Source organism: Pleurodeles waltl, chromosome 5 (genome assembly GCF_031143425.1).
Source record: "Pleurodeles waltl isolate 20211129_DDA chromosome 5, aPleWal1.hap1.20221129, whole genome shotgun sequence".
In the NCBI taxonomy this organism is placed as follows: domain Eukaryota; kingdom Metazoa; phylum Chordata; class Amphibia; order Caudata; family Salamandridae; genus Pleurodeles; species Pleurodeles waltl.
In genome coordinates, this window is record NC_090444.1 from 372,052,223 (window position 1) to 372,075,336 (window position 23,114).

At 49.3% G+C, this 23,114-nt stretch overlaps 1 long non-coding RNA gene across 7 annotated transcripts in view; it reads left to right on the plus strand.

Annotated features, from left to right (window-relative positions):
- The window catches only part of LOC138295673 (uncharacterized), a 391,570-nt gene that overhangs the window by 19,143 nt on the left and 349,313 nt on the right, over positions 1-23,114 (plus strand). For 4 of the 7 annotated variants that reach the window (XR_011203657.1, XR_011203656.1, XR_011203658.1 and 1 more), the window contains exons 2-3: positions 1,313-1,451; positions 1,796-1,878. This is a non-coding gene — a long non-coding RNA (uncharacterized lncRNA). Of the gene's footprint in view, positions 1-1,312; positions 1,456-1,795; positions 1,879-23,114 lie in introns of all 7 variants that reach the window. The other 3 variants (XR_011203661.1, XR_011203659.1, XR_011203660.1) reach the window with 2 other exon arrangements.

Here is a 23,114-nt window from a genome sequence, read left to right on the forward strand (position 1 = left end):
ATCTTCTTATTGCTGGTGCTTATCTTTTGAACACAGGGTGAACCGGATTTACTCTTTTCTTATAGAATTTGGCATTTGTGCAGAAAATATTACATAATCTTAGTAGCATATACTTTTTGTCCTATTTTCACATTTTTAAATGCATTTTGCCGGTAAATAATATTATATTGGTGTACTGAAGAATATTTATATTTAGATAACTACCTGTATTCCTTATCCCTGCTGTGTATATGGAAAAGACTCTTTCGAAAGCAGCTAGTCTTAAAATGGTAAACTAAGTTTCATGGAATCTTGCTGTTGCATAATTCACACTTTATTCCTTATTTATGGGCAAATCGTGAACACTGAAGGCCATATCTATGTGTTCTACTCGCACATATAATAAGCTTGTAGCCAACAATCACTCTTACAATTTTACTGAAATAACCTATATTCACAGACTTATTACTGGAGGAAATCTGAGCATTATACCCCTACTGGGGGGAAACCAACATAAGGTTACATAGCCAATTGGCCCTGAATGGAGAAAATAATACTGAAATTAGAAAACAGGTTTCTATTCTACAGGACACTGCACATAAAGTTAAGCATTTGTAATTAGGAACCCCCATCTCCAAAAGCAAGTAGAAGAATTGGAAAACCAGAATAGAAGAAATAACCCACAAATATATGGGTTACCACAAGGAACAGAAAGCACTGACCCAGTCTTCTTTTTCAGTTGTTTCTACTTAAATTCATAGATCTACCAGAAATGTCATCATTCAATATTCAGAGAGCACATAGGTTGGGACTCAGACCTACCACACCCTCTTCAACTCGTAAGCCTAGTGGACCTATGCTATATTTCTTACAATGCACTGACTTGCTTAATATCAGTGGCTAAATCTAAGAAGCAATTATCTTGGTTAGGTTATATCCTTTATTTTTTAAAAGACTTCCCCGAAGGTACTACTTTTAGACACAAGGAATTTTTAAGTACAAGACTGGTAATTTGTTTCCTCAATACAAGATCTAGCTTTTTTCCTGCTTGCCATTTCAATGTAAATTACAAACACACAACAATGACATATGAATATCCTGCTAAATTAATAGAGGACCGTAAACCTGAAGAAATTGAGGTTTCCTGAATTATTGAGCACTAACATTTGTTAAATTTATCAGTGTTCCTTCAACATAATTTTCCTAAATACTCAACTATGTAATGCCTGTATACTTTATGAAATTAATGTTTCGTTTGTTTACAAACTTTTTTGTAGTCCTTTTTCTTGGAAACTGCTATTTTTCCTAAACTCGCTTCATATTGTTTCAACAGATATGTTTTATTCTCCTCATATTCTGCTGTCCTTGTCTTACCTTTCATTCATCAAAGTATTTCCTCGATCCTTTCCTTGATGCCCAGCTATACCATCTTCATAATGTGGCCTCAACACCCTCATCTTTATGTCTGATATGTAGGTATGATTTTATTTATTTCCTTGTTTTTCCTCTTGTACTATATTTTAATTCTCTATCTTTCATAGATCTCTCCTCCGTCTTTGCCTTACCTCTTTTTCTTTTACTTTTCTTTTACTTTTTTCTTTCTCAATTCATTCCTTTTCTCAATATACATATATATGTGATAATCTTTGTATGATGTCCAATCTGAGTTGATCACCTTTGTCTTTTTTAAATTACTTTAAAAATTATATTTTGAATGTTAAGGGATTATGTTAATTCGTTATGAGACAATAAGTGTTATCTCACTAATTCAAACTTTATGCTGATACTGTACTTATTCAAGAATCACATTTCACAGATTATGAGTCATAGACTCAAAACAAGATGAAGAAAAACCAAGACGAGTTTGAGTATGTGAAGCTTTCTTTTCTCCATGGAATGGTAAAAAATTGTTTAAAACTTTATGTAATACATTTCTTTTTATATACAGTTGAGTTCTTGAGATATTGACTCTGAAGGAAGGTGTATACTCACTGGATACAATATTGATAGTATTCCAATTTTGTTTTTGTTATAGTAAGTAAGTAAAAAGACTTATAAAGCGTGCACATGCCTGAGGGCGTCTTTGGGGCTAGTGTCAGACAGCAAGCACAGAGGGGAGAACTAATGCACTGAAGAGCGTGTGAAGAGCCACGTTTTTAGTTCTTTCCTAAATCATTGCAATTTAGATTGTGCTCTGAGCTTAAAGGGCAGAGAGCTCCACAGTGTGCAGGTTGCAAATGAGAACATTCTGCAACTCTAGCAGACTTTGATAAATCTGGTGATGACGTCATTTTGGCTATTATGGAATAAATCGTGTTTTTGCAGGGATATCTTTGGAATGTTTTTTTTTAAAGAAATCATGACCAGCATTGTGAAGAGCCTTGTGTGCTGTTCATGGTGCTTCAAAGTTCACCCATTCCCGAACTGGAAGCCAGTGAAGCTCAGTGATGGTTTGAGAGACCGAATTACATTTAGGGATTTTCATAAGAAACCATGTTGCAGCATTCTGGAGTGTTTGGAGCTTTTTTAACAGATGTTTTTGAATCCCTGCAATAGTCAGTCCAATAGATAACCAAGACAACAATGACTGTTTTTTGGAGCTGTGGGAGGATGAAAGTGAAAGGAAATATTTTTGTCAAGGTTCTTTGCTGGAAGAAGTATGACAATGTGATATGATTTATTTGATCTGAGAAAGATAGTTTTCCAACAACAATTTAGCCTTGCTTACTGAAGAGGCGAGTGGGACCAGATTTTGTGACCGCCAGGAAACAGTCCAGAAGGATGTGTCCTTCCCAAATAGAAGTACCTCAGTCTTATCTGAGTGTAATTTGAGAAAATTATCATTCATGCAGGTGACAACCCATGCCATACAATTATTGAACTGTTTGGCCACCACTTTGACTTCATACGAGACATAGACTAAAATCTGAGTGTCATTGGTGTAGTAAATCACAGAGGAACGACAAGATCAAATGAGGTTCACCAAAGGGGTGACGTATACATAGAAAAGGGTGGGGCTCGATGATGATCATTCAGGGACCTAACATGGAAAGGAAAAGTACTCAGACGTAAAATCGCCCAAAGTTACCACTTGCTCTCTATCTGATAGAAATGACCTTAATAGGGAGAGCGCACAATCCCTGATGCCGATGGATTCCAGACAGTTGATTATCAGTGAGTGGTTGATGTTATTAAGCACTGCCAATAGGTCTAGAAGAATTAGAGCTGCTTTACCACCCTTGTCCATTATGGATCCAATTTCTTCCGTAGGTCTGACTCAGTAAAATGAATGAGAGCAGAACAGAAAATGGTATTCATCAAGGAAAGCTATGAGTTCAACGTTCATGGCCTTCTCAAGAATCTTGGCTGGCAAAGAATGTCGCAAGATAAATCTATAGTTTTTCTCATCTTGGGGGGGCAAGGAAAGGTTTCTTGAGGAGGGGAAGAACTGCTGCCATCTTCTAGGCTGCAGGAAAATGCCCTGAAACCAAGATCATATTTAGCAAATCTGATAGATGAACTGCAACTGTCCCTGAGATTCCCTGAACCACCCTTGGGGGACATGGATGTGTAGGGGGAGCTGATTTTGTGGCCTCAATGAAACTGGCAACATTATCAGTGGTGAGAATGCTAAACAAATATTTTGTATATTGTTCGGCCTATCACTTTTGCCATTCAAATTGGAAGTAAATCCATTAAAACTTATCTTAATATTTGATTGAAAAAAATCAGCTAGTTTATTACTCAGAGATTGGTTAGGTTGTATGGTCCTATTAGTATTGCAATTAGTTAGTGGTTTTAATGTTTTAAATAACTCTTTAGAAGAATTTTTGGCACAGTAAATTGTATTCGTAAAATTTCTAGATTTTTTTGTCATGACCATAGACCTATAGTTGCAAATTAGTAATCTGTATTTATGTGTCACAACTCGGTAGTAGTTTTTTTCTCTATTTCTATTTCTGTTCCTGTCATCTGCATTTTTGTTAAAATGCTTTTAGTTCTTTTGAATACCAGGGGGCAGAAACGTCTTTCTATGGGTTTTAATCATCTTTACAGGGCTAGCTGGGAGAATGCAGAGTTAATCCAGTTTGTGTAATTGGTGTTGGCTATATCAATGTAATTTCCAAGTGTTGGTTGGGACTTCAAAAGAGTAGTATCCATTTTGGTGTTGTCAATTTTATCCTAGGAGCGGAATAAAGTTAAGCTGGGTACAATAAGGCTTCAACTGAGATTGGCAGGGGCCTTCAGTGCAAAAAACAATTTTTTGTGGTCAGTCCAAGTAAGTGGCAGGATTTTCTCAAAACATAGGGCCAGATGTAGCAACAATAGGATTTGCGACTCGGAAATTGTGACTCCGAGCGACTCGCAATTTCCGAGTCGCAAAACCTAATGCAGAAAGGTGTCTCAGACACCTTCTGCGAGTCGCTATGGGGTCGCATAGACCCACCTCATTAATATTAATGAGGTGGGTCGCAAATTGCGGCCCCATAGCGACTATGGCACTCACGGGTATGGAGGCCTGCTGTAGTCAGCAGACCTCTATGTCCGTGACTGCTTTTAAATAAAGCAGTTTTTTTTTTTTCAAGTGTAGCCCGTTTTCCTTAAAGGAAAACGAGCTGCACTTAAAAAACAAAAACGAAACCTTTTGTTTCGGATTTTTTCAGGGCAGGTAGTGGTCCCTTGGACCACTACCTGCTCTGAAAAAATAATTTGGGGTCCAGTCACAAAGGGGAAGGGATCCCATGGGGACCCCTTCCCGTTTGCGAGTGGGTTACCATCCACTTCAAGTGGATGGTAACTGCGACTCGGTCGCAAATGGAGTTGCATACCACTGCGACTCGCAAATAGGAAGGGAACACCCCTTCCTATTTGCGACTCTAAAATGCATTTGGCGAGTCGGTCCCGACTCACAAAATGCATTTCTGCATAGCAAACTCAGGTTTGCGACTCGCAAACGGCGATTTTCGACGTTTGCGACTCGCAAACCGTTCGCTACATCTGGCCCTTAGTTCTCTATTACTAGCAGAAACCCCATCAAGGTCGTGATTTGCCAGATGGGTTGCTATATACATTATTTGATTGAGTTCAAAGCTAAGCAATCTGTCAACTAGGTGTTCTGTATCTTTATTATCTATATATAGATCTCTATTGTCCCACTCACATAGACTGTTCATTTTGTTCCACTGTTACTCACAATCTCATGAGTTGTCCTGGGATAACCTAGTATTGGCAGGTGATTGGAACCAAATTGTTGCCTCTTTTATTGACAGATGCTCCAAATTCACTTTTACCCTTAATAAATAAAAAATCTTTTTGCCAGTGAAATCAAATAAACTGTATTGATAGAAGCCTGGAGGTTATGTAATCCCACATTAGGAGAGTTTGCTTACTTTTCTCCTGTTCATCACACTCAGTCAAGAACAGACCACATTGTAATTTCTTATTGTTTGTCTCAAACTTTGAATTTTGCGGAGATCAGTTCACTCCTAATTTCTGATCATGCACCTGTTATTGTACATCTAGATCTTGCACAGTCAGTCATATTTATAGAGCACAGCTACTCACCTGTAAAGGTCTCAAGGGGCTGAGGGGGTCAGTCGTATGTGCTTCAGTTGAAGAGCCAGGTCTTAAGTCCTTCCTGGATTGAGGCAACGATGGTGACTGCCTGAGGTGGAGAGGCAAGAAGTTCTAGCTCTTTGCCTTGAGGTAGGCGAAGGATCTTTCTCCAGCTGTGGTCTTCCGTATGCGGGATAAAGTGGCTAGTGCCTTTTGAGCTGAGCAGAGAGGTGTGGCGGGGAGTAGAAGGTGATGCGCTGGTTGAGTTAGGTGGGTCAAAGGTCGTGGAGAGCCTTGTATGCATGGATGGAGAGTTTGAAGTTGATCCTCCTCACGACGGGGAGCAAGTGGAGGGCCCTTAGCTATCTGGTGATATGTTCACATGGTGGGATGTCCAGGATGAGTCTGTGCTGTAGCTTCTTCAGGTTCTTCTGGGTGGTGCCGGTGTAGAAGGCATTGCCATAGTTGAGTCTGTTGGGGACCCAGGCGTGGGTTAAGGTTTTGCAGTAGTCGTTTTAGATCCATTTGAAGATCTTTATGAGCGGTCAGAGTGCATGAAAACAGTAGGATGCAACTGAGTTGACTTGGTGGGTCATAGTGAGTGATGAACCCAGGATGAAAGCGAGGTTGTGTGCGTGGTTTGTTGGGGCGGTGGGGTGCTGAGGGAAGCAGGCCACCAGGAGTCATCCCAGGCTGATGTGGAGTGTTCCAGGATGAGGATACTGTTCTTGTCCAAGTTGAGCTTGAGGCAGCTGTCCTTTATCCAGGTGGCGATGGCTTCCACCCTGTTGTGGAAATTCCTCTTAGCAGTTGTGGGGTTTTCAGTCAGTGAGATGATCAGCTCAGTGTCGTCGGCATAGGAGACGATGTTCAGTCTGTGGTTCCTGACAATGGATGCGAGTGGGCCCATGTAAATGTTGAAGAGTGTGGGGCTCAGGGAGGAGCCCTGTTGAACTCTGCAGCTAATCCCCGTAGGTTCTGACAGGTAAGGTGAGAGTCTCACTCTCTGAATTCTGCTGGTCAAGAAGAAGCCTATTCATTGTAGGGCCTTTCCACGAATGCCAGCTGCGTGGGGTCTGGAGCAGAGGGTATGATCCGAGATCGTGTCGAGGGCAGCCAATAGGCCCAGTAGGATGAAGGCTGCTGTTTGGCTGTGGTCAAGGAGCGAGCGTATGTTATCTGTGGCGGTGAGGAGGGCAGTCTCCATGCTGTGGTTGCTCCTTAAGCCTGATTGGGAGATGTCCAGGATGTTGTTATCCTCTATGTGTTTGCGGAGATTTGCGTTGATGGCCTTTCGATCAGCTTAGCTGGGAAAGGCAGTAGAGAGATGAGGCAGTAGTTCTTGAGGTACAAAGGGTCAGCCATGGATTTCTTCAGGAGCGGGCGGATCTCAGCGTGCTTCCAGTCCTCAGGGAAGGTAGCCATTTCCATGGAACAGTTGAGAGTGTGGAGGAGTTCAGGTTATGGTGAGGACAGGGGTCAGTAGGGGCTCCAGAGTGGTTTAAAACAATGGTAATTTAAAAGCATGTTATTATTAGACATTTCTTTTATTTCACCCTTTACTTATTTTTTAATAAATTATTTCAAGATACTTGTACAGAAGGCTTTGCTTGTCATACTATATGTGGGATTCTATTAAAGCAACCGTCATAGATTTTATTATTCACTACTAAGAAATTATGCAGTTCCAAAAGTTATCTCACAAGGCAACAGATCACACATTACTTTGCTGCCATTAGGAAATCCTTTGATACACACATGGATTTCTCATCTCTCGAATCAGATGTCTCAATAGCTGATATTGTCACAGCCTTTGATTCACTTAAAAAGGCAAGGGACCAGGTCATGATGGATTCACAGTTCAGTTCTTCACAGACTTCTTACAACTACAAATACCTAAACTCTCCAGCTTAATGCAGTCATTCATTCTGTCAAGCAGCGCAAGTGGATCCTTCCTTGATGCTCTAATTTGTCTCATTTCAAAGCAAGGTATAGACTCACAACACAACAAATTATAGACTTGTTATTATAGATTATACAATTTTGCCTAAGGTGCTTGGCCTACAACTAGAATCATTCCTAACAAATTTATTGGTAAGAAACAATCTGGTTATGTTAAAGGGAAATATATAACACCAGATCATGTTTTAATATTTTATCCAAATCTAGTAAAGCATTGATCTTATAGTGGAAATCACAATGGATGCTGAAAAGCCTTCAATAGAGGTGATTGACTTTTCATTTTTCAAACTTCCAAAAGGTTTGGATTCTTCCCTAAGATAAATACTTAAAAATGTCTTTTATATACTTCCCCTCGTGTTGCCATTTTTATTAATGCCTCATGTTGCAATTTGTTTCTTAAATTCTCCTATTTTTATTTAGCTAGAAGTGTGACACAAGGTCATCTCTGTTTTTAACCTGACATTACGACCTTTCATATACAACTTGTGGTGAAACTCAGATCTCAATGATTTTTAATATGGACAATGGACAGCATGTTAAATTAACATATGCTGGTGACATACTATTACTCCTGTCAATTCCTCTGACATCTATACTGATCTCTTTAAATTATGTTGATTCATGCTAATTAGTATATGGATGTAAATTACATCTTGACAAATATGACACTGTAGCCTAATTTCAGAGATGCTAATTTTTATTGAGCACTCAAAAATCTGGAATCTAGGTTCATAGTTTAGCCACTCTATTATTAAATTAATTATATTAAATATGGAAGAGTGTCTCACTTGATTGTTGACACCTTTTATCAGGTTGAATCTTTCATACCTCTCTTGGCGGGGTCATTTAGATTCCTTTAAAATGATGGTGGTCTCCATTATTTTATTCACAATATCTAACATTCCTTTAAATATCCCCCCCATGTTATTCAATGGAATTGATTATCTTTTTCCTCTTTTCCCTGCAATAAAAGGGAAAACACTTTATATCTTTATTGAAATTAAAACAACCAAAGCCGGCTGAAGGAGTAGATTTTCCAGATTTTTATAATTATCATGAAACAATCCATTCACTGGATTAAAAAAATATTAGATTTCTCTCTTCTTTAGGTTAACTTGGAAATAAGCTTTCTATCCCCCTTCTCTTGTATCTGACATTCTCACAAAAAACACTGGATATGTCTTTTCTGTTACTTAAAAATGTGAGTAGTCTATTAGAACATACAGGGGGTCATTCTGACCCTGGCGGTCGGTGATAAAGCGGCGGCCAACCCGCCAACAGGCCGGCGGACAAAAAAATGCAATTCTGACCCTGGCGGGAACCACCAACACAGCCCGCCGCATTAACACTCCGACCGCCACGGCGGAACAAACAAACAGCGCGGCGGTCACCGCCAACAGCCAGGCGGCAGACAATGTACCGCCCACCCTATCACGACCACCAATCCGCCACCTTTTCCGGGGCGGGAGCCCCGCCGATAAAAACACGGCGGAAACAGACATTTCCAATGGAAAACGCTCACCTCGAGACACTCCCCGCGGAATCCGGACAGCATGGAACCCGAATTGAACATCATACCTGCTCTCATCTACCTGCTCATCTACCACGAGTACGAACTCCGGCGCAGACGTCAACGGTGAGTACTGCACCTACGACACACGGGAGGGGGGAGGAAGAAAGGTTACGGGCATACACATATGCGACCCCCCCAATATGTACACACCAATGCAGAGCAGGAAGTCACAGTGACACCACACAAAGACCCTTTAAAAATACAATGACCCAACCAAATTTGGAATAAATTTTAATGTACAAAAAAAGCACCTGGAAATAATTGAGCAACGTGAAAAATATTTACAAAAACCAAAAAGATATACACATCAGTGTATCACTGAAGTAACAAGTCCTGCACATCCTACGAATCTAACATGTCCGTGGGCCAAGGTTCTGCGAAACAAGGGCAAAGCCCACACACGAGACCTGAGTCCTTTGGAGAGAACACTGCAGGGGCATCTGATGTCAAAACTACAGGCACCTCAGGGGGAAGGGAAGGGGGGGCCACCACAGCCACATGAGTCCACGACGCCAGATCCACGAGGAGCCACCATGCCCACTGTACCATCCTGGGGAGTGCAAAGCCACAGTCTCTCAAGTCTCTGCAGTGGGTGGGTTGCCCACTGGACCATCCTGGGGAGTGCAAAGCCACAGTCTCTCAATGTCTCTACAATGGGTGGGTTGCCCACTGTACCATCCTGGGGAGTGCAAAGCCACAGTCTCTCAATGTCTCTACAGTGGGTGGATTGCCCACTGGACCATCCTGGGGAGTGCAAAGCCACAGTCTCTCAATGTCTCTACAGTGGGTGGGTTGCCCACTGTACCATCCTGGGGAGTGCAAAGCCACAGTCTCTCAATGTCTCTACAGTGGGTGGATTGCCCACTGGACCATCCTGGGGAGTGCAAAGCCACAGTCTCTCAAGTCTCTACAGTGGGTGGATTGCCCACTGTGCCATCCTGGGGAGTGCAAAGCCACAGTCTCTCAGGTGGATTACAGAGTCCACTGGTCAAGGAGGAGGCATGGTGGGCACAGTGAACCATAAACAGTGCCTGAGACGGCGGGACCCAGCGCAGAGGTGCATGACATGGCGATGTCCAGCGGAGCGGTGCTTGAGAGGAAGGGCCCAGCGGAGCGGTGCTTGACAGGAAGGGCCCAGCGGAGCGGTGCTTGACAGGAAGGGCCCAGCGGAGCGGTGCTTGACAGGAAGGGCCCAGCGGAGCGGTGCTTGACAGGAAGGGCCCAGCGGAGCGGTGCTTGAGACGGCGGGGCCCTGTTCAGCGGTACCTGTCTTCACGGCGGGGCCCTGTTCAGCGGTACCTGTCTTCACGGCGGGGCCCTGTTCAGCGGTACCTGTCTTCACGGCGGGGCCCTGTTCAGCGGTACCTGTCTTCACGGCGGGGCCCTGTTCAGCGGTACCTGTCTTCACGGCGGGGCCCTGTTCAGCGGTACCTGTCTTCACGGCGGGGCCCTGTTCAGCGGTGCTCTTCTGCACGGCGGGGCCCTGTTCAGCGGTACCTGTCTTCACGGCGGGGCCCTGTTCAGCGGTACCTGTCTTCACGGCGGGGCCCTGTTCAGCGGTACCTGTCTTCACGGCGGGGCCCTGTTCAGCGGTACCTGTCTTCACGGCGGGGCCCTGTTCAGCGGTGCTCTTCTGCACGGCGGGGCCCTGTTCAGCGGTACCTGTCTTCACGGCGGGGCCCTGTTCAGCGGTACCTGTCTTCACGGCGGGGCCCTGTTCAGCGGTGCTCTTCTGCACGGCGGGGCCCTGTTCAGCGGTACCTGTCTTCACGGCGGGGCCCTGTTCAGCGGTACCTGTCTTCACGGCGGGGCCCTGTTCAGCGGTACCTGTCTTCACGGCGGGGCCCTGTTCAGCGGTGCTCTTCTGCACGGCGGGGCCCTGTTCAGCGGTACCTGTCTTCACGGCACCTGTCTTCACGGCGGGGCCCTGTTCAGCGGTACCTGTCTTCACGGCGGGGCCCTGTTCAGCGGTACCTGTCTTCACGGCGGGGCCCTGTTCAGCGGTACCTGTCTTCACGGCGAGGCCCTGTTCAGCGGTGCTCTTCTGCACGGCGGGGCCCTGTTCAGCGGTACCTGTCTTCACGGCGGGGCCCTGTTCAGCGGTACCTGTCTTCACGGCGGGCCCTGTTCAGCGGTACCTGTCTTCACGGCGGGGCCCTGTTCAGCGGTGTTCTTCTGCATGGCGGGGCCCTGTTCAGCGGTACCTGTCTTCACGGCGGGGCCCTGTTCAGCGGTACCTGTCTTCACGGCGGGCCCTGTTCAGCGGTGCTCTTCTGCACGGCGGAGCCCTGTTCAGCGGTGCTCTTGCAGTATGTCAAGGGAGTCATACCTGGCCTGGACACCCTGCTCACTCGCCCTCCGACCGTGCTGTGTCAGGCCCCTTCGGGGAGTGAGTCCTGGGCCCTTTGGTGTCGTCCCTTGCAGCCGGGATGGGGCTTGTGGGGCCCTCCTGCTCCGCGCTCCTGGTGGTTGTCCTCTCCGCCCTGCTGTCCTTCCGCGCCTTAGATGGGGCTCTCGGGCCCTTGCCTCCCCTGGCTGCTGTGGCCGGTGAAGTGGCCGGAGTCACCTCCTTGGGGGCAGCCGTCTCTGTCCGCTCACGGCGGCCCTTCAATTTCCGGGTCCTCTTGCCTGGGGGGGGGGGTTGGCTGTCCCCTTGCTGCTCACCGAAGTGTTACTGCCGCCAAAGGGTGGACTCCACATGCCATGCACCACTTGCACTGTAGAAGTTGGGCTGGTGGTGGCTGAGGTGCCCTTGGGACTTTTCCCAGTTGGAGGGGGTGGGTCGGGGGAGGGAAAGAGGTCAAAACTGGAGAGGTAATTTTTCTTGGGACCAAGGTAAGGGGTAGGAGTAGTGGTGAGAGAAGTGGAGGAAGAGGATGTGGTTGTATGAGAGCCAGGTGTGCTGTCCTTGGGTGCAGGTGACTGGGACGTAGGCTGTGGTGAGGTGGTTGGCTGTTGTTTGGGTGTCTGCCTGCGTTTATGTGTCTTGGAAGAGGGGGTGACAGACACAGTGGGAGAGGACGCAGGGGACGTGTAAATTCCAGTGGGGGTGGTGACTGCAGGTGTGCGGACTGTAGTGGAGGGTTTGCTGGTGGTGGAAGAACTGGCTGATGTTGGGGTGCATGCAGGTGTGAGTGTAGACGTCACAGGGAGGGAGGAGGGAGACGAGGAGGACGGGGACACAGAGGTGGTAGTGACTGTTGATATGTCTGCATCTGTGTGTTGCTTGGGTGAATGCTTGTGTTTTCTGTGGTGCTTATGTTTGGATGAGCTGGCCTTGGGTGTTGAGGTGTGTGCAGGCTGGTCTGATGGTGTGGATGGGATAGGTTGAGGTACAGGATACAGAGAAAGGGTGGAGGCAGATAGAAGAGGGAGACTGGAGACAGGGACAATGGCTGCCGTCAGTGCTGAGGCCAGAGCAGTGAACGCTCGTTGATGGGCAGCCTGACCCGAATGAATGCCCTCCAGGTAGGCATTGCTCCGATGCACCTCCCTTTCCACCCCCTGGATGGCATTCAGAAGGGTAGTCTGCCCAACAATGACCGTCCTCACCAGGTCAATGAGCTCCGCACTGAGGGCAGCAGGGGTAACAGAGGCAGGGGCTGAGGTGCCTGGGGCGAAGGAGACGCGCGCCTTCCTGGCCGAGCGGCCACGGAGCGAAGACTGAGGGGCTGCTGGGAGGGCAGTGCTGGTGCGCTGGGTGGCGGCTGTACCTGTTGTTGCGGGGGGCAGAGATGGTGCCGCCACCGCTAGGGAGCTCCCAAACGAGGACGTGTCCGTGTCGCTGGTGTCTCCACCGGCCCCCGTTGTGGTGCTCCCCTCGCCCTCCGGATCACTGGTGCCCTCGGTGTCTGTGTCAGTGCCCACCGGGGCCTGGTGACCTGCAGCTCCCTCCTGCTCCGACGCCAAATCTCCTCCGCCTGATGATGCTAAAACACAAGAAGACAAAGATTTAGGGTGGGGGGAGAAATGAAACAAAGTTGAGTGCATGCCTTAGCAATACCCTTTGCGGAGAGGACAGACACAGGTGCCTCGTGCACTAAGTCGCGAACTTGGGGTACACTACTCAGTACTTCTGACTAGGCAAACAGGTCTAGGGACAACACACGCGCACATGTGTGATGCTGGAGCATGGGTAGCTGCACTTGGCACCCTACAGAGGTGGGGGGCGGGGGCACAGGGCCATGCCTAAGGGAGCGGACTACACTACAGAGAGCGCCCTGGCCTAATGTCACCCACAGCCCTCCTCCCCCACCCAGACGCCTCCAATGCGCATACAGATAGGAGAATGTGCGGATACTCACCCCCTTGTGTCTGCTGTGCTGTCCTCAAGCGCCCATCCAAATTAGGGTAGGCCACCGCCAGGATCCGGGACATCAGGGGGGTCATGGTGCGACTGGCACCCCTCCTAGGTCGGGAGGCCATCCCCAGCAGTGTTTCTGCGGTCTTCCTCGTTCCGCGGCGGATGTCCTCCCACCTCTTGCGGCAGTGGGTGCCCCGTCTGTTGTAGACCCCCAAGTTCCGGACTTCCTTGGCGATGGCACGCCAAATATCGATTTTCTGGTGGGCGCTCACCTGTTTGACATGTACAGGGTGGGAAAGAGAAACCGTCACATATCTGCATGTTTGGAGTACATCCCCCCCCCTCCACACAGGCATAACCCATTCAATGTGCACTGAGTGTACTCACCTGTTGGTCTGGAGGACCGTAGAGTAGCGCATACTGGGGGAGGACCCCGTCCACGAGCTTCTCCAACTCTTCTGAACTGAAGGCGGGGGCCCTTTCACCAGTAGCAGCAGCCATTGTCACTTCCAGACCGAGTTCACAGCAGCACTTGCAGTATAGGTCCTCTCCTGTGGATGATCAGGTCTCGAATGATTGAGCAGATAGAAAATGGCGGTCACGCCCGCGGCGGTGCGTACCGCGGCGGTGCGTCCCGCGACCGCCGGCGCACATCGTCATTGGCTCCTGAAACCTATAGGCTTCAATGTTAACCAATGCGTCTTCGCACAGCGGTCTTCGACCGCCTACCGCCACGGTGTGCCCCGCCAGCGCAGTGACCTCACATCCCATTGTCCCACTTCACAGGTCAGGCATCGGCCATTTCAAGGGCCCACATGGCTTAATTTCTCATGTGTCACACAGGCCTAGGCCTTGCAATGGCACACATACAAACATATCAAACCATACATTTACCTGTACTGTGCAAGCTGTGTTGTACGTACCTGTGAGTGGATTGACTCTGTACTCCATATTCTCCTTCCTAGGCACCGTCCGCTGGGACTAGCGATGAGAAGGAGGAATCCTCGCGTGTACCGGCCGCTGGTGGACCTGTCCACAATGGAAGAACGCAACATAATACTACGATACCGACTTGACCGAGCCTCCATCCATGAACTGTGTGCCCAGCTGGAGCCAGCCCTGATGTCCCCCATCCGCCAACCCACAGGAATTCCCCCTCTCGTGCAGGTTCTGTCTGTCCTCCATTTCTTTGCAACTGGCTCATTCCAGACAACAGTGGCCATGTCATCTGGGATGTCTCAGCCTATGTTTTCCAAGATCTTATCCAGAGTGTTGTCTGCCCTGATGAAACTCATGCGGAGCTACATCATTTTCCCAGAGGAGGGTGATTTGCCTACAGTGAAAGCTGATTTCTATGCCCTTGGACACATCCCCAACATCATTGGTGCAATTGATGGGACCCATGTGGCTTTAGTCCCCCCAAATGACGATGAACAGGTGTACAGGAACAGGAAGAATTACCATTCAATGAATATCCAGGTGGTCTGTTTGGCTGACCAGTACATCTCCCATGTAAATGCCAAGTTCCCAGGGTCAGTGCATGACGCGTATGTTATGCGAAATAGCAGCATTCCCTATGTGATGGAACAGCTACAGAGACAGCGTGTGTGGCTAATAGGTGACTCTGGTTACCCCAACCTGCCGTGGCTATTGACCCCAGTGAGGAATCCCAGGACCAGGGCAGAGGAACGGTACAATGAGGCCCATGGGCGTACTAGGAGGGTGATTGAGCGAACCTTTGGGCTCCTGAAGGCCAGGTTTAGGTGCCTGTATATGACAGGTGGATCCCTAATGTACTCACCAAAGAAGGTGTGCCATATCATCGTGGCGTGCTGTATGCTCCACAACCTGGCTTTGCGACGCCAGGTGCCTTTCCTGCAGGAGGATGGTCCAGATGGTGGTGTTGTAGAAGCCGTGGAGCCTGTGGAGAGTGAAGAGGAGGAAGACTCTGAGGACGACACAGACAATAGGGACAGAGTGATACAACAGTATTTCCAGTAACACACAGGTAAGAATCACCCACGCCATTTCACAATTGCTTATAGCCTCCTGCATCTGTACTTTCTGTAGTTCCCCACAGATGTTTTTCATTAATTTTTGCCTTTCCCTTCCCTTCTCAGTGCTGTCTGACTCAGTACCTGACTTCTGCTTGGTTCGCCCATGAAATACAGCGTATTGACATTGGTATGTTGTCATGACTAATTGACAGAACAGAAATTGAACAGTAATATGTAATACATTTGTTAATAATACAGCATGACTCAAAACAGATTTGTTTGCAAAATGTGATTTATTTACAGTGCTAGATATCGGTACATGTGATTCTAAGGGTGATGGGTGGGGGTGGAGGAATATCCATGGCAGAGTCCAGTTCTCAGTCTCACAGGTGCATTGTCCTTTTGCCTGTGGAAGGATGGAGCATAGGCAGTTCATGGTTGGACAGGGTGGCAATGTGGGACAGTGGGAAGACTTGAGGGGGTATGTCCTGCTGGCGGGGGTCTTGACATCCTACTCTGTCTTTTTTTTTGGTCTCAGGCTCCTCTTACGGGGTGGTTGTTCTTCAGCAGGAGGTGGGGTTCTGGGGGGCTGTCGAGGTGTTGGGACCTCCTGTCCACTAGCGCCGGCGGAGGTGGTAGGCTGTTCCTGGTCCGGGCTAGTGACAGGGGCCCTGTGTGGTGCACCATGGTCCCGCAACGCGTCCTCTATCCTGTGGAGGGCCAGGACGATGGTCCCCATTGCGGTCCCGATGATTCTCAGCTCCTCCCTGAACCCCATGTAGCGTTCCTCCTGCTGTGCCTGGATCTCAGTGAACCTGGCCAGTACCGTCGCCATTGTTTCTTGGGAGTGGTGGTATGCCCCCATGAGGGTGGTGAGGGCCTCTTGGAGAGTGGGTTCCCTGGGCCTCTCCTCCCCCCCCTGTCGCACAGCAGCCCTCCGAGCTGCCCGGTTTCCCCCGGCCTCTGTCCCCTGGACAGTGTGCCCGCTACCACTGCCCCCAGGTCCCTGTTGTTGGGGTGTTGGGTTAGCCTGGGTGCCCTGTAGTGGCAGACACACCGCTGATTGAGCTGTCCTAGAGACAGAGGCATGGGCCCGCTGGGTGGGAGCTGTGCTGGTGTTGGCAGAGGGGGTCGGGTCTGGTGTGGCCTGTGGCTGCCTGAGGGGAACCGACTGCCCAGAGGTCCCCGATGGTCCGGGCTGGTCATCAGGTTCACTGTCGACAGAGCTGCTATCCTCAGTGTGGGCCTGTTCCGGTGGTGGGATGGACACTTCTGGACCCTCCTGGCTGGTGTGTTGTCGTTCGGGTCCTGCATGGGGTAAGAGAGTTTGGTTATTGTTTCTGTGTGTGCAATAGCGTGCGTGTTATGGGTGCCCTTGTCCCCCAGTGCAGGCATTCCCTTGAGGGAGGTGTTGTGAGGGTAGTTAGTGGGGGGGGGGGGGGTAGTGCAGTGGTCATGCTTAGGTGATGGGTGCCCATGATTTGTGTTGGCATGCAGGAGTTGGTGTTGGGATGGGTGGGTTGTGCTGGTGAGACATTGTCAGGGAGGATGTGTGCTGGGGGTTTGGGGGTGAGGGTGGGGGTGTGGGTTGGCATGCTGGTGGGGTGGGGGGGATATAGTAGTTGAGATTGGACTTACCAGAGTCCATTCCTCCGGCTACTCCTGCGAGGCCCTGAGGATGCAGGATGTTCAAGACCTCTTGCTCCCACGATGTGAATTCGGGAGGGGTGGGTGGGGGTCCGCCGCCAGTCTTCTGGACCGCGATGTTGTGCCTGGAGACCATCGATCGGACCTTCCCCCGTAGGTCGTTCCATCTTTTGCGGATGTCCTCCCTGTTCCTGGGATGCTGTCCCACCGCGTTGACCCTGTCCACGATCCGCTGCCATAGCTCCGCCTTCCTAGCTATACTGGTGTGCTGCACCTGCGAGCCGAAGAGCTGGGGTTCCACTCTTAGGATTTCCTCCATCATGACCCGGAGTTCTTGGTCCGAAAAGCGTGGGTGCCTTTGGGGTGCCATGGGGTGGTGTGGGTGAGGTGTGGGGTGGTGTATGTGATGATAAGTATGTTGGTGAGTGGTGCTTTGTGCTACTATGTGGTGTGTGTGATGGTGTAGTGTGCCTCAGTGTGTCTTGCTATGGATTGTCTGCTGTGTCTCTCTCTCCTTCTCTCAGTAATTATGGTCGCAGGGGTTTGTGGGTGATGTGGGTGTGTGTTTTATAGTTGGTTGATTGTGTGGGAGTGGTGTGTGTATGTGTATCAGGTGTGTGTATTTCAAATTGTCCCATGTGGCTGTGTTTTGGTGCTGTGTGTGTATTCTGACCGCGGCGGTGTGTAGCGCCAATGGAATACCGCGTTTGAATGACCGCCGTGTGGATTCGTGGGTCGTAATGGCATGGGCGTATTTCTGTTGGCGTGACGGTGGAGGTTTGGTCATCTCCAGTTTCTCGCTGCCCGCTGATGTGGCGGGCTGCAGTGGAGGACAGATTTTTGGAGGTTTGGCCGTTGTGGGTCAGAATGACCGTGGCGGTTAACCGCGGCCGCGGCGGTGTTATGGCGGTCTTCTGACCGGCGGTAAGGGCCTTTTACCGCCGAGGTCAGAATGACCCCCACAGTGTTATTTACTCCCTTTAACTTTTAAAAGTTTTAAAATTCTACTATATAGCACACTAATTTAATAAGAATTAATAACGAATCAATTGTCTGGAAACATGGAGCAAGAAAGTTTTTCTTTGGGTTCATCAATTATTTGACTCCCTAACTTATGTTTTCACAAGCATGGTCCCTTTTTGACTTTTCAAACTTTCTTCAAGATAATTTCCATTTATTAACCAATTCTCAATCAACTACTTACAATCAACTTCATCTAGAAGCTCTTTACCTCAAGATACGTTCTTACATACAGTTTTGGAAACTAATCCAAAGGGATCCACAGTTTACAAACACCTTCAACCATTAGATGTCAGAACACATAAGTCAGACATAGAATAAAATGGGAACAGGATCTGGGTGAGATTTGGCAAATTTCCTTATGTCCTTGCCCTCCCATATTAAAGTTGGTTGGAAGGAAAATATAGAGTCAATCGTATGTTTACGAGCGTCTCTTGGGAGACAGGAGGTAGTTTTTAGGTCGAGCGTAGGTGTTCGACCTGGAAGCTTGAGCACTGACCCGGAAGCAGCATTGTGAGCTGCTGCTGAGCCACCTAGCATCAAACGCGGAGCATCACCAGCACCCGCGCCCGCACCCGTGACTGTGTCCTGCGGGGGTGCTGTGGACAGGGCAAGCACCACTGGAGCGCAGCAGGCCAACCCGCCCGCGCCCGTGTCTGTGCCCTGCTGGTGGTGGCTGTGGACGGGACGGACAGGGTGCGGAGAGGAGTTAAGGCGGGGGAGCTGAAGGGGTGTGAGGGGGTGCGTGCGCGAGGAGCCAAGTGGCACTGCAAAGAGAGGAGGTGGTGAGGGGGGAGAGTAGGAGGTGCGGTGTGGTGTGCGGGGGCAGGAGAAGTGCCTGGGTTGGGGTGGGGACCAGAGACAGGGTCAGGCTGGTTGATTGGGCTGACCGGACACTGTGGACACTGTGGACGCGGAAGGTGTTTGAGGCTTGTGGTTGCAGGGCGAACGGACCGGTAGGTGGAGGTCCCACTCTCTTGCATCCACTGCCTAGCTTGCCTTCCTGCCGCTATCGGCATCTGCACCTCTCCTCTGCCCCCGGTTCCTCTAACCTGGCTTCCCTCTCTCTTGGCTCTGTCCCCCCTTCCCCTCCCCCAACTGCTCCCCTGCCCCACCTGTCACCACCCTGCATTTGGGGCCCTTCCTTCACACCTGCTCTGGGATCCTGCCTCGCCACCTATAGTGCCCGGTGCGATCTAGAGCCCTTGGCTACTGAGCACCTGACCTCCCCGATCCTCCAGAGCCCCCCTGCCCCAGCTAGGCCCCTGTCGGCGCGGGCAAGCAGGCAGGGCTAGGCAGAGGGAGGAGGGCTGGTCGGGCCCCTCTGTGTGCAGGAGCCAGGCAAGTGCGGTGACTGTACCCTGTCACCTCAAAGGGTGTTCCCCAGCATCTGCGGAAGTGGCCCTCCTAGGGTGGGTGCGGCTTCCGGCTGGCCGGTGATCCCCCCTTGCCAGTCAGCAACATCAGCAGCACCACCATCGAGATCTCCATATTCTTCAACCTCCATCTGACTCTACCTCAGTGGAGTCCAGTGCTCTCACGAGTGACAGCATAACAGCCGACCCTCAACTCCCCCACGCCACCACTTCCACTTCCACTACCACAATCACCCCACAAGCGGGAAACTACGGGCACCATTGGAGGCAAAAAAGGGAAGGAAGTGTTGGAAAGAAACCACATGACCATGCGGTCAGGCAGAACAAGCAAGACACCCCCCAACAAAATCGCTATGGGAAAAAGGAAGAGGAGACCTCAAGCTCAGGACTGCCGACATGAGACACAGAATGCCTCACTCCTTATTGAGAGTGAGTCAGACCCACTCCAAGGAGGACCAGAAGAGCAACTCATCTCCAGACCTCATGCTGGGCACAGTCTGGAACAGAGAAACAGTCTGGAACAATCCAAAAAACGCTGCACCACCAACTATCAGCTGAAAATCTACACCAAGTTCTCTTGGGGTTACAGACACCACTAATCACGTCGATCTTCACATATACAGCAGAAAGCCTCCTATCAAGAAACAACTCTGCAACAACGGGGGCTTCTTCAAGCCCAATCCCTGCTTAACCTCCCAAAGCTAGAGCAATCTCAACACCTCTGGGGCAATCTGCCAAATTTGCCAGGGCAGAGGCGAACGAGGAGCCCAGACGGACTCCAGCGAAGTCATGGTGGACTTCCCCCCAACAAAGTGTGGCCCACCAAATTCACCTAGCGCTCCATGGACTGAAAGCGGCGCAGACAGATTTTGTCAAGGAGGTGGAACAGCTGCCCACAGTTGCTTTGGCCTCACCTCTGATGGCCCCCAACGATGACCTCCTGGAAAGCGCATCAAAGGATTGACCTCCGGCCCCCTCCCCCTCATCTCCTTTAGTAAATATGAAAACAGAGGGCCTCCATACAGTAGCGGACGCAGAAACTCTCTCCTACCTAAACACACAGGAGTGGGAAGATTTGCTTGTTGCATATTCTCAAAACTCCCCTTCTGCCACTAGACTCACCTCAGAGCCTAGCCGGCAATCTCCAGATGACGAAGCAAGGAACGTGACCATTCTACTTCTTAGCCAACTGTCTCCCAATGACGGTGCAAGGATCAGAGCAAGCATGGACACTAGCGCTACATCAACAACTGGACAGGACCCTGCCTTAAACCGTCTCAGTCCGCATACGGATGGCACCTGGGCTTCCCTGCTCAACACCATGCAGCTCCTAGTTGAAGTACTCCACTATCAATCTGACAAAATGGACGTTCAGGTAACCCTACTCAACACCTTGGCAGTATTCGTAGGAGGCATTGATGAGATATTAGGTGACCTCAAATCCCTCTTTATGCACCCATAAGAAAACTCCATGAACCTTCCCATAAGCTGCTCATGTGGCCCCATAATAGACAAACTAGCCACACTACCTTTGATGATAACCAACCTCTGTGCATCTCTAAAGACTGGAGCCTCCAGCCAGCACCCACACTTGCATCCCTCTCCTGTCCTTCCCACACAAGTCCTGGGAAAGACTCACTTGGATCCACTCGAGACCACAACCATCGGCCTGGGAACAAAAAGCGATGACAGAGCAAATGCCCCACCCAGGAAACTCCAGCAATCACAAACTCATGCAATCAGACCCCAACAGTAACCGTACCAGCATGTTCAAGGGACATACTCTGAACTGGCAGTCCTGGGGATGGGAACGCCATGGTAAAACTCAACGCCAAGCAGAGACGTACTCAGTGGAGGAAAGGCTGCAAGAAGCGAATCGCAGGGAACCCCAGATACAGCCCCCAAACTAACAATACCTGACATCTGGGCCATCAATGAAGCTATGTCTCCCGGGTCACCTGCCCCAACAACAATCTCTGTGGTCCCATCCTTAAATTTGGCCACTAAGCAGAAGAATGCTGCCAAAAGCAACAACTCCTGGTCTGTTGAAGAGGCGAGAATCACCAGGGAACTCCAAACTGCACCTTCTGGATGCCACAGACAATCTACACAAGTAACTTCCCCCAACCCCTCCCTAGCCCAGCTAATGGCCCTCCTCCACAGGCCCTAGGATCAACTATTACATCTCCTAGCCCTACATGTCATGCACAAGCGGGAAACTCCACAACCAGCAGGTATAATAATTGCTGGAATCAGGGAGGAGACTGCCCTCCAGGGAACCTTCTGCATCCACTGCAGAAATTCAAGACTCGACCAGATTCTGCAACCACCAACTCACTAATTTTTCATCCTCATTATAAATCCAAGGGATCTGGTGACATCCTGAACAGGAGGAACATTGTTCGGCTACTCTCACATATTCCCTCCACAAGCGGCCTCAACTCAACTGATCTTCTAGCAGTTGAATTTCTCCGCCCAACTAACACCACTGCTCCCGAATCCACTAAGGTCACATGGAAGATAAGCCTGATCGCCCAAACAATCCCAGGAGAAAGCACCACTTTAGAACACTGGGTTATCAGTATTACCATGTACTGTGAGGTCGGCTACCCAACTCCTCTGCTATCACTGGATCCCACCTTACAATCAGGCCCCCAGTGCCGGGAAACACGCTCTGTACTCAGGAGTGCTCGGGGCTGCTCTCCGGCGATCTCAAGCTCCTCCATGACTGCTAGGGGGGAATCTCGGCCCCAAAAATCTATCACCTCAGTGAACCTCTTCTCAAACAATAATGATTTAAGGTGTTTTTCAAAAACAATCAACAACTGCAACAGGCAAGGCAAGGGCGACAAACCTCAGACAAAAAGATGGGCTCTACATTGACAAAGGAGATCCTCCATATGTGCTCATGGAACGTTAACAGCCTCCTCTCCAAAACTCAGGACTCCGACTTCATCCAATACATCAGCACCTTTGACATTATATTAATGCAGGAAACCTGTCTGAATGCACCATTCCACTTGCAGGGCTATCTGTGTTTCATACCTCCAGCAACCAAGAAGGTGAAGTATGGGCATCCTTAGCACTATCGGCTAGAGTCACCCCTTTGCATTCCACCTGCTCCTCCATTAATATAGTGTCAATTATCGCCTTGACGAGTGCGCCCACAGCAGAGATAGCTCTCGTAAACACCTACCTTCACCCCAAACTCAAACTCAGTGATGCCAAAAATTTAGTGGCTCTACACGAGATCTACATAAGCAGCGGCATCATAGCCGACGAGGCCTACATCATGGTCTTAGGCGACTTCAATCTGCACCTACTAGGATCCTCAACAGATGAAACCACAACTGTCTTTTCAAGCGCTTTGGACCTCCCCATACCAGGGGCCAACAAACATGGGCGTCCTACAAAGATCAGCAGGACTCTGCTCAATGGCTTAGAATTGTTACAGCTAAGAGCCCTGAATGGCATATTTACTGAGGACTTGCCTCCGGCAGCATCATATTTTTCAACAACAGCATCCACCACAATTGACTACAGGCTTGTTTCTCTTCCACTATTCAAGCAGGTAGCCTCTTTTCAGCTAGGTAACAGGTGCGAGAGAGATCACTGCCCACAGAAACTATCTATCATCCTGGGGATAACCAAAATGGAGAAAACAAATATTGCACACATCACTACTTTCACCACAAATTGTA